This window comes from Mustela nigripes, chromosome 5 (assembly GCF_022355385.1).
Source record: "Mustela nigripes isolate SB6536 chromosome 5, MUSNIG.SB6536, whole genome shotgun sequence".
Taxonomy (NCBI): Eukaryota; Metazoa; Chordata; class Mammalia; order Carnivora; family Mustelidae; genus Mustela; species Mustela nigripes.
This window is the reverse complement of record NC_081561.1, coordinates 26,513,640-26,525,642: the sequence shown is the minus strand read 5'-3', so window position 1 is coordinate 26,525,642 and position 12,003 is coordinate 26,513,640. Positions and strand designations below refer to the sequence as shown.

General features: G+C 44.0%; 1 long non-coding RNA gene across 1 annotated transcript in view; it reads left to right on the top strand.

The window, feature by feature from the left end:
- The window catches only part of LOC132017732 (uncharacterized), a 25,084-nt gene extending 18,923 nt beyond the window's left edge, over window positions 1-6,161 (top strand). Inside the window, exon 3 of the long non-coding RNA XR_009404392.1 lies at window positions 6,059-6,161. This is a non-coding gene — a long non-coding RNA (uncharacterized LOC132017732). The remainder of the gene's footprint in view (window positions 1-6,058) is intronic.
- The last annotated feature ends 5,842 nt before the right edge of the window (window positions 6,162-12,003 follow it).

Here is a 12,003-nt window from a genome sequence, read left to right as displayed (position 1 = left end):
GGGTGCGGGGCCCCGGGGGAGGGGGGCCGCGGAGGGTGCGGGGCCCCGGGGGAGGGGGGCCGCGGAGGGTGCGGGGCCCGGGGGGAGGGGGGCTGCGGAGGGTGCGGGGCCCCGAGGGAGGGGGGCTGCGGAGGGTGCGGGGCCCCGGGGTAGGGGGCTGCCGGCCCCACTGCGCCTGCGCGGCCCGACCCGCGGGGCAGGCACCCCGCGGACACCGCTGGGTTTGCTCGGGCCTGGGCGCAGTGACCAGCCAGCCTGCGAGAGCTGTCTTCTCGGGGCAGCTGGGCTCCCCTGGCACCGGTTGAACCCTTTGTCCCGTCTCAGGGGCCAGCTGGGGATGGGTCAGCCGTCACGTCCAGGTGTTAGGACGAGCCCTTGGCCGCCCACCATCGCCGCAGGCATCTCGGATCCTTCCGCCCCGTCCGGCCTGGGCCGTGACACCCCCTCCGCCAGGTGCTGAGCGGACTGTGCTGCTGGGAACGGACAGGTCCGTGGGGGTTGCGATGCTCCGCGTCTGGGAGTTGCGGCGCCTCCTTGCCCACAGCCTCGTAGCCTGCCGAGACCGTGGTGGCCCACTAAGCCCTGAGTGTGGCACTGGCCGGAACAGCCACGGCGCAGACAGGTGCGGCAGTCCCCTTCCTTCCAGCTGTGACACGTACTTGACGGTCAGACTCGACAAGGACCAGAGACGTGGGAGCCACCGTGGCTCCCAGGGCAGTGTCTCCTGAGCCCTCACGGTCCTGGAGAGCCACAGGCACCGCCCGGGGCAGGTGGCCTCTGGACAGGCACACCAGATTCTGTGAATGTAGAATGTTCCGCAAGGGGAGTCGCTGGTATGTTCCTGATTAGACTGGGTTTGTGGGTTTTGAGGAAACAGATCACAGAAGCTTAACCTTGTGATCCTAACTGTTGTTCACCTGGTGGAGGAAGTGCTTTCGGATTTCGTAGGGGAAGTGACTTCCTGTCGTGTGTATACCTTTCGTCTTCTTTTTGTAATTTAAATTCAGTTAGCCAGCATATAGGACATTGGTTTTTGATGTAGCCTCCAGTGACTCATCGGTCGCGGGTAACACCCAGTGCTCATCAAATCCTTGTCCCCCAACTACCCCAGCCCCGCACCGCCCTTTGCTAAACCCTCAAGTTTGTTTCCCAGAGTCCACAGTCTCTCGTGGTTTGTCTCCCCCGCTAATTCCTTTCCGTTCAGGTTTCCTCCTTCTCTCGTGGTCCTCTGCACTATTCCTTATCTTCCACATGTGGGTGAAACCTGTGATAATTGTCTTTCTCTGCCTGACTTATTTCACTCAGCACAATCCCCTCCAGTCCCGTCCGTGTTCGATGCAAATGGTGGGTGTTCATCCTTTCTGATGGCGGAGTAGTAGTCCACTGTATAAATGGACCACATCTTCTTTAACCATTCGTCTCTTGAAGGGCATCTCGGCTCCTTCCACAGTTTGGCTATCATGGCCATTGCTGCTATGAACATTGGGGTACAAGTGCCCCTTCTTTTCACTACATCTGTATCTTTGGGGTAAGTACCCCATAGTGCAATTGCTGGGTCATAGAGTAGCTCTATTTTTTACAATTTTTTGAGGAAGCTCCACACTGTTCTCCAAAGTGGCTGCACCAACTTGCATTCCCACCAACAGGTAAGAGGGTTCCCCTTTCTCTGCAACTTCTCCAACATTTGTTGTTTCTTGCTTTGTTATTTTTTGCCCTTCTCACTGGTGTAAGGTGGTATCTCAGTGTGGTTTTGATTTGTATTTCCCTGATGACTAGTGAGGTTGAACATTTTTTTCTTGAGTTTATTAGCCATTTGTATGTTTTTTTTAGAGAAGTGTCTGTTCATGTCTTCTGTCCATTTTTTAAAAAGATTGTTTTCATTTATTTGATAGACACAGCAAGAGAGGGAACACAAGCAGGGGAAGTGACAGAGAGAGAGAAGGAGGCTTCCCACTGAGCAGGAAGCCCATTGCAGGGCTTGATCCTGGGACCCTGGGATCAGGACCTGAGCTGAAGGCAAACACTTAACAACTGAGCCTGCCAGTTGCCCCCTTCTGCCCATTTTTTGAGTGGATTATTTGTTTTTTTGGGTTTTGAGTTTCAGAAATTCTTTATATATCTTGGATACCAGCCCTTTGTCTGTAGTGTCATTTGCAAGTATCTTCTCCCATTCCATGGGCTGCCTCTTTGTTTTGTTGACTGCTTTGCTGTGGAGAAGATTTTTTATCTTGATGAAGTACCAAAAGTTTAGTTTTGCTTTTGTTTCCCTTGCCTTTGGAGACATGTTGTGAGAGAAGTTGCTGATTTATGATTTTATTGATTTGGGTCCTTCCCTTTTTCTTTGGATATGTCTGGCCGGAGGTTTATTGATCTTACCAATTCTTTCAAAGAACCGGCTTCTAGTTTCATTGATCTCTTTTACTTTTTTCTGGTTTCTGTTTCATTTATTTCTGTACTGATCTTTATTATTTCTCTTCTCCTTCTTGGTTTAGGTCTTATTTTCTGTTCTTTCTCCAGGATCTTTAAGTGTAAGCTTAGCTTGTGCATTTGGGATTATTCTAATTTTTTTGAGAGAGGCTTGGATGACTATGTATTTCCCTCTTTGGACTACCTTTGCAGTATCCCATAGGTTTTGGACCAGTGAGTTCTCATTGTCATTGGTTTCCATGAATTGTTTAAGTTCTTTAATTTCCTGGTTGACCTAATCATTCTTGAGCAGGGTGTTCTTTACTTCCAAGTGTTTGAGTTCCTTCCAAATTTCTTCCTGTGGTTGAGTTCCAGTTTCAAAGCATAGTAGTCTGAAAATATGCAGGGAATAGTCTCTGTCTTTTGATGTCAGTTGTGCCCTGATTTGTGACCCAGTATGTGTTCTATTCTGGAGAAAGTTCCATGTGTACTTGAGAAGAATGAGTATTCTGTTGTTTTAGGGTGGAATGCTCTGTACATATCTACTAAGTCCCTCTGGTCTAGTATTTCTTTGAAAGCTCTTGTTTGTTGTTCTGCATAAATGATCTGTCCATTGCTGAGAGTAGAGTGTTGAGGTCTCCTACTATTGTGTATTATTTTCAATATGATTCTTAATTTTGGTTAATAGTTGGCTGCTCCTATGTTGGAGACATAGATATTTACAATTGTTAGGTCTTCTACTTGGGTAGACCCTTTAAGTATGATATAGTATCCCTCTACATCTCTTACTACAGTCTTTGGATTAAAATCTAACTTGTTTGATTTGAGAATTGCTACCCGTACTTTCTTTTGAGGTCCATTGGCATGGCAAATGGTGCTCCATCCCCTCACTTTCAATCTGGAGGTGTCTTTAGTTTCAAAATGAGTCTCTTGTAGACAGTATATGAATGGATCCTGTCTTTGTGTCCAATTTCATGGGAGCATTTAGGCCATTCTTATTGAGGATAACTACTGAAAGATATGAGTTTAGTGCCATCATATTGCCTGTAAAGTCCCTGTATCTATAGATTGTCTCTAAATTTGTGGTCTGTGTTGCTATTGGGGTCTTTTTTCTTTTATAGAATTCCCCCTTAAAATTTCTTGCAGGGATGGCTTGGTGGTCACATATTCTTTCAGTTTCTGCTGGTCCTGGAAGCTCTTTGTCTCTCTCTCTCTGTTCTAAGTGACAGCCTTGTTGAGTAAGGTATCCTTGGCTGCATGTTCTTCTCATTCAGTATGCTGAATATGTCCTGCCAGCCCTTTCTGGCTTGCCAGGTCTCTGTGGACAGGTCTAACACTATTCTGATGTTCTTCCTTCTGTATGTAAGCAATCTTTTCCCCCTACCTGCTCTAGGGTAGCTTCCTTGGCTCTAAGATTTGCAAGTTTTATTATTCTGTGCTGGAGTGTTGGTCTGTTTTTATTGATTTTAGGAGGGGTCTTCTCTGTCTCTTGGACATGAATGCTTGTTTCCTTCTCCAGGTTAAAGAAGTTCTCAGCTATGATTTTCTCGGTATATCTTCTAGACCTCTCTCTCCACCCCTTCAGGGATCCTAATAATTCTGACATTAGAATGTTTCATAATATCTGATCCAAGTCTGATCTCATGGACTTCTAGCGGTTTATCCCTATCTTCCTTGGCCTCCTTCCTTTCTTCAGCTTATTTTCTAGATCACTCTGCATCTTTTTCCCTGTCTGTTAGAGTATTCAGTTAAGACTGAATCTTATTCATAGCATTTTTAAAAAATATTTCATTTATTCATTTGACAGAGATAGATCACAAGTAGGCAGAGAGGCAGGCAGAGAGTGAGAGGGAAGCAGGCTCCCCGCTGAGCAGAGAGCCCGATGCGGGACCCGATCCCAGGACCCTGAGACCACGACCCGAGCTGAAGGCAGCGGCTCAACCCACTGAGCCACCCAGGTGCCCTCATTCATAGCATTTTTTAGTTTGGCCTGATTAGATCTCATTTCTGCCCTCATAGATTCTATACTATATCATAATTCTGGCATCATAATGTGGCCCAAAGGGACGTGGACAGCATGTGCTGGAACTACAGGAAGAAAAGTGTGGTTTGTCCTGTTTGGTGATTTCTGTAGTGTTCCTTTTTCTACCACACCTGATTTTAAGCTTCCAATAAAAGTGTAACTTTATTGAAAATGCAGATTTGAAGAGCTGTATACAGTAACCCACCCCCATGCAGTGTATTATAGTATTTTTTAATCATACAGACATAATAGATGTCGATAAGCATAGTTTAGCATAAAATATAGCTCATCCCATAAGCAGTCTGATGTTATCTCTGAAAATAGTTCACTATTCACTTGACCCAGAAAACCCTACAAAATGATGCAAATGAAGAAGCTCGAATCTTTGTGTTCACTTTAAGATCACACCTGAAACTGCCCAGGCCATCAGAAATATGCGTATCAAGAAAGCCACCAAGTATCTGAAGGATGTCACTGCAGAAGCAGCGTGCACCGCTCCCTGGGTACAATGGTGGTGTTGGGAGGTGTCGCCAGGCCAAACAGTGGGGTGGACATAGGGCCAGTGGCCCAAAAAGAGTGCCAGATTTTACTGCACACGCTTAAAACTGCAGAGAGTAATCTTTTTTTTTTTTTTTTTTTAAGATTTTATTTATTTATTTGACAGAGAGAAATTACAAGTACACTGAGAGGCAGGCAGAGAGAGAGAGAAGGAAGCAGGCTCCCTGCTGAGCAGAGAGCCCGATGTGGGACTCGATCCCAGGACTCTGAGATCATGACCTGAGCTGAAGGCAGCGGCTTAACCCACTGAGCCACCCAGGCGCCCAAAACTGCAGAGAGTAATGCTGAGCTTAAGAGTTTAGTAGATTCTCTGGCCCCCTGAGCACATCCAGGTGAACAAAGCCCCAAGATGTGGCACAGAAGTTACTGGGTTCATGGTCAGATTCAACCACACGTGAGCTCTCCCTGCCACACTGAGATGATCCTTACTGAGAAAGAGCAGATTGCTCCTGAAGCAGAAGAGGAGGCTGCCCAGAAGAAAAAGCTGTCCCAGAAGAACTGAAGAAGCAACAGTGTATGGCCTGGGAGTAAATTCTGCATAAAATAAATACAAATAAAATCAAAAAAAAGGAAAAAACCAAAACAGAATATAGTAAAAATCAGGAAATGATCACTTTAAAATATTATCTTTGCTTTTAATACAACTTATAAGTTTATAATGACTTGTTTTTAATAATGGCTGTTTTAACAAGTGGTTTGCAAAATGCCTGAAAATCTAACTGCTCTCATGAGAAAATATGAGGCAGCTCGGGCGGCCTCTGGGATGGGCTTACTGGACATGCCACAGAACCTCACTTGGTTCCACCAGATTGATGATATATAATTACACGAGCAGGATGAGCCAGAATTGGTGAATATGTTGGTGGTGTTGGTAAGGCAGTGTGCTCCTGAGATTGGGAGAGAAACCCTGTTATGTTTCAAGGCCCTCCACATCCCTGAAGTTTCTAGAGGGCCAGTGGTCTGGAGCATGCCAGGTCATTGCTCTAAGGTAAAGGACAGATTATTCCTTGTCATATTTAACCCAGTTGATGGTAACACCACTAATGCCTGGACACCCTCCTTCTATTCCAGAGGCAACGTTTGCGTTCACGAGACCATTTCCAGGGACTGACTGGAGCCCAGAACAGAACGGGGCTCTGGAGGAGCTCCACCACTGCCAAGAGACGCCCAGGCTGTAGAGGTCACCGAGGTGGGACAAGAGGCAGAGTGGTGTTCCTGCTGGTAAGGCCCCAACAGAGAGGCACGACACACACCCCAGGTTCCTGATCAAGCCGTGCTGTCTACTGCAAAGAGGCATGTCCTATTAGGGGAGAGCTCCTGGCCCACTACTGGGCTTTAGCAGAGACAGGGCTCCTGACATGGGACAGCGAGTATCCATGGGGGCGTTGGGAACTGCCCATGATGAGCTGGGTTCTAGCAGACCAATCAAGGGATAAGCTCAGGAGTTCCAGCTTGAATCACCGCTGGATAGAAATTCCATGTCCCAGATCAAAAACGAGCAGCTGAGAGCTGCACAAGGCCTGTGAGCAGGTGGGTCAGATCTCCTCGCCCTCCACATTCTTGCTTCTACCCCTCGCTTTACTCACACCGGTGGCTGCCCTGGGGGTGTTCCAAGTTGCCTACTGCTGCATAACCAACTGCTCCCAAAACTGGTGACTTAGGCCAACAACTATTTAATGGTATCTCATAGTGAGAGCCAGACACGGGGAATGTTTGGCTGGTGTTTCTTTTGTTCATGTAGCATCAGTTGGGGTCACTTGGATGGGTTCGGCCAGGAAATGGACTGTTCCAGAGCCAAAGACAGCTTTACTCCTATGATTAGTACCTTGGTGTGTTCAACCGTAAGTCTTGGTTCTTCTGGATTCCGTTCCACCCACCTGTTCTCACAGGACCTCTCCACATAATCCCTCAGACATGGTAGTCAAACTTCTTTTTTTAAAACGTTTTTAAAATTTAAATTCAATTAATTAACATAAAATGTATTATAGGTTTCAGAGGTACATGCTTGTAACTCATCAGTCTTTTTTTTTTTTTTTAAAGATTTTATTTATTTATTTATTTGACAGAGAAAGACACATTAAGAGGGGGAACATAAGCAGGGGGAGCGGGATAGGGAGAAGCAGGTTTCCCGCTGACCAGGACCCTGGGATCATGACCTGGGCTGAAGGCAGACACTTAACGACTGAGCCACCCAGGCGCCCCGCATCAGTCTTAGGTAATACCCAGTGCTCATTACCCCAGACGCCTCCTTCATGGCCATCACCCAGTGACTCCACCCTCCCCTCCCTGCCCTTCAGCAGCCCTCAGATTGTTTCCTACGATTAAGAGTCTCTTACGGTTTGTCTCTCACTAGTTTCATCTTGTTTTATTTTTCCTTCTCTTCCCTCTGATCTTCTGTTGTGTTTCTCAAGTTCCACATATCACTGAGATCATATGATAATGTCTTTCTCCTATTGACTTACTTTACTTGGCATCATACCCTCTAGTTCTGTCCATATCATTGCAAATGGCAAGATTTCACTTTTTGGATGACTGAATAGTCTTCCATAGCATGTATGTACCACATCTTCTTTATCCAATCATCTGTTGTAGACATCTGGAATCTTTCCATAGTTTGGCAATTGTGGACATTGCTGCTGTGAACATTGGGGTGCAGGTGCTCCTTTGGATCCTACATTTATATCTTTGGGGTAAATACCCAGTAGTGCAATTCCTGGGTCATAGAATAGCTCTATTTTCAACTTCTTGAGGAAACTCCATACCATTTTCCAGAGCGGCTGCACCAGCTTGCTTTCCCGCCAACAGTGTAGGAGGGTTCCCCTTTCTCCGCATCCTCGCTAGCATCTGTCATTTCCTGACTTCTTCATGTTAGCCATTCTGACTGGGGTGAAGTGGGATTGCACTGTGGTTTTGATTTGTTTTTCCCTGATGCTGGATGAAGTTCATGATTTTTTCATGTGTCTGTTGGCCATTTGGATGTCTTTTTTGGAGAAAGTTTGTTCATGCCTTCTGCCCATTTCGTAACTGGATCATTTACTCTTTGGGTGTTGAGTTTGCATTCTTTTTAGATTTTGGATACCAGCCCTTTATCTGATATGTCATTTGCAAATATTTTCTCCATTTCCTTAGGTTGCCTTTTGGTTTTGACAACTGTTTCCTTTGCTGTGCAGAAGCATTTTATCTTGAGGAAGTCCCAATAGTTCATTTTTTGCTTTTGTTTCCCTTGCCTTTGGAGACTATGTCCAGCAAGAAATTGCTGCGGCCAATGTTGAAAAGGTTGCTCCCTGAGTTCCCTCTAGGATTTTCATGGAGTTTTGTCTCACATTGAGGTCTTTCATCTATTTCGAGTCTATTTTTGTGTGTGGTCTAAGGAAATGGTCCAGTTTCATTCTTCTGCATGTGGCTGTCCAATTTTTCCCAAAACCATATATTGAAGAGACTGTCTTCTCTCCATTGGCTCTTCTTTCCTGTTTCATTGAAGATTACTTGACCATCCACTTCTAGGGTTTCTGTTCTGTTCCATTGATCTATATACCTGTTTTTGTGCCAGTACCACACTCTCTTGATGATTACAGCTTGGTAACAGAGCTTAAATTCCAGAACTGTGATGCCACCAGCTCTGATTTTCTTTTTCATATTTGACTATTTGGGGTCTTTTCTGGTTCCATACCAAGTTTTAGGATTGTTTGTTCCAGCCCTGTGAAAAATGCGATGGTATTTTGATGGGGATTATACTGAATGTGTACAGTACACTGAATGTGTACTGTACACTGAATGTGTACTGTACACACATGCTCTGGGTAGCATACACATTTTATCAGTATTTGTTCTTCCAATCCATGGGCATGGAATGTTTTTCCATTTCTCTGTGTCTACCTCAATTTATTTCATGAGTATTCTGTAGTTTTTTGAGTACAAATCCTTTGCCTCTTTGGTTAGGTATATTCCAAAGTATCTTATGGCTTGGGTGCAATTGTAAATGGGCTTGCCTCCTTAACTACTTTTCTTGTGTCTCATTGTTAGTGTATAGAAATGCAGTTGATTTCTGTGTATTGATTTTATATACACTTTGCTGAATTGCTGTATGAGTTCTAGTAACTTGGGGGTAGCATTTTGGGTTTTCCACATAGAGTATCATGTCTTTGCAAAGAGAGAGTTTGACTTCATCTTTGCTGATTTAGATGCCTTTTATTTCTTTTTGTTGTCTGATTGGTAAGGCTAGGACTTTTAGTACTTCGGTGAATAGCAGTGATGATAGGGGACCTCCCTGCCATGTTCCTGACCTTAAGGGAAAAGCTCTCTTTCTTTTCCCATTGAGAATGATAGTCACTGTGGGCTTTTTGTAGGTGGCTTTTGTGATACTGAGGTATGTTCCCTCTATCCCTACACTGTGAAGGGTTTTAATCAAGAAAGAATGCTCTATTTGATCAAATGCTTTTTCTGCATCAATTGAAAGGGTCATATGGTTCTTGTCCTTTCTTTTATACATGTATTGTATCACCCTGATTAATTTGCAGATCTTGAGCCAGGCTTGGAGCCCAGGCAAGAATCCCGATTCGTCATGGTGAATGATACTTTTTATGTACAGCTGGATTCTTTTGACTAGTATTTTGGTGAGAATATTTGCATCCGTATTCATCAGGGATATTGGGCTGTAATTCTCCTTTGTGGTGGGGTCTTTGTCTGCTTTTGGGGACAAGGTAGTGCTGGCCTCATAGAATGAGTTTGGAAATTTTCCTTCCATTTCTATTTTTTGAAACAGCTTCAGAAGAGTAGGTATTATTTCCTCTTTAAATGTTTGGTAGAATCCCCCTGGGAACCCATCTGGCCCTGGACACATGTGTTGGGAGATCTTTGATGACTGTTTCAATTTCCTTGCTGGTTATGGGTCTGTTCAAGTTTTTTATTTCTTCCAGTTTCAGTCTCATTGTTTATACATGTCTAGGAATGCATTCATTTCTTCCAGATGCCCATGTTTTTGTGGGTGGGGATGTATTAGCTCCTAATATGTTATTATATTTGTCTGTATTTCCTTGGTGTTGGTCATGATCTCTCCCCTTTCCTTTATGGTTTTATTAATTTGTGTCCTTTACTTTTGGATAAGCCTGGCCAGAGGTTTTTCAATCTTATCGATTCTTTCAAAGAACCACCTTCTAGTTTTGTTGATTTGTTCCCCTGTTCTTCTGGTCTCTATTTCATTGATTTCTGTTTTAATCATTATTATTTCTTGTTTCCTGTTGCGTTTAGGCTTCATTTGCTTTTTTTCCGCCAGATCATTTAGGTGTATGGTTGGCTTTTGTGTTTGGAATTTTTCTAGTTTTCTTCAGAGTCTTGTAATGCTACATACTTCCCTCTAAGGACCACCTTTGCTGTTTTGAACTAATGCATTTTCATTCTCATTGGTTTCAGTGAATTGTTTAAGTTCCTTAATTTCCTGGTTGACCCCTTCATTCTTTTGCAGGATGCTCTTTAACCTCCAAGTGTTTGTGTTCCTTTCAAATTTCCTCTTGTGATTGAGTTCCAAAGCACTGTGGTGTGAAAATATGCAGGGGACAATCTCAGTCTTTTGATACTTGTTGTGACCTGATTCGTGACCTGGTGTGGGATCTGTTTTGGAGAATGTCTTCTGTACACTCGAGAAGAATGAGTTTTCTGTTGTTTTAGGATGGAGTAGTCTGTATATATCTACAAAGTGTATCTGGCCCAATGTGTCATTCAAAGCTCTTGTTTCTTTTTGATCTTCTGTCTCATGATCTGTCCATTGCTGTGAGTGGAATGCTGAGGTCTCCTCATATTAATGTATTATTATCATCCTGTTACTTTATTTTGGGTATTCATTGTTTTATATAATCGGCTGCTCCCACTTTGGGGGCAGAGATATTTACAATTGTTAGATCTTCTCGTTGGGTAGACCCTTTAAGCATGATATAGTGTCTCTCTACATCTTTTACGATAGTATTTGGTTTAAAATCTCATTGATATGAGGTTCACTACCCCAGCTTTTTTTTTTTTTAAAGATTTTATTTATTATTTATTTATTTGTCAGAGAGAGAGCAAGCGCACAAGTAGGCAGAGGCAGAGGGAGAAACAGGCTCCCTGCCAAGCAAGGAGCCTGATGCGGTACTTGATCCCAGGATCCTGGGATCATGACCTGATCCGAAGGCAGTGTCTTAACCAACTGAGCCACCCAGGCATCCATACCCCAGCTTTCTTTTGAGGTCCATTGTGTGGTAAATGGTTCTCCATCCCCTCACTTTCCATCTGGAGGTGTCCTTAGTTTCAAAACGAGTCTGTTATAGACAGCACGTGGATGGTTCTTGCTCTTTTATCCAATCTGATACCCTGTGTTTTTTGATTGGAGTATTTAGCCCATTTACATTCATGCAACTATTGAAAGATACGAATTTACTGGCATTGTGTTTCCTGTAAAGTCCTTGTTTCTGTAGATTATATGTTTCTTTCTGGTCTCTGTGACTCTTGGGGTCTCTCTTCACTTACAGTATCCCCCTTAATATTTCTTGAAGGACTGGTTTGGTGTTCTGATATTTGTTCAGTTTCTGTCTGTTCTGGAAGCTCTTTATCTCTCCTCCATTCTGAATGGGAACCTTGCTGGCTAACGTATTCTTGGCTGCACGTTTTTTTCATCCATTACCCTGAATATGTCTTGCCAGCCCTTTCTGGCTTGCCTGGTTTCTGTGGACAGGCGTGATAGTATTCTGGTGTTCCTCTCTCCATATGTAAGAAACCTCCTCTCCCTATTTGTTCTCAGGATAACTTATTTTTCTCTAATATTTCCAAGCTTTACTATTACATGTCAGGGTATTGATCTATTTTTATTGATTTTGGGAGGGGTTTTCTCTGCTACTTGGACATGAATGCTTGCTTCCTTCCCCAGATTATGGAAATTCTCATCCATGCTTTGCTCCAATGTACCTTCTAGCCCTCTCTATCTCTACACTTACTCTGGGATCCCAGTAATTCTGACATTGGTTCGTTACAAGGTATCGTTAAATCCT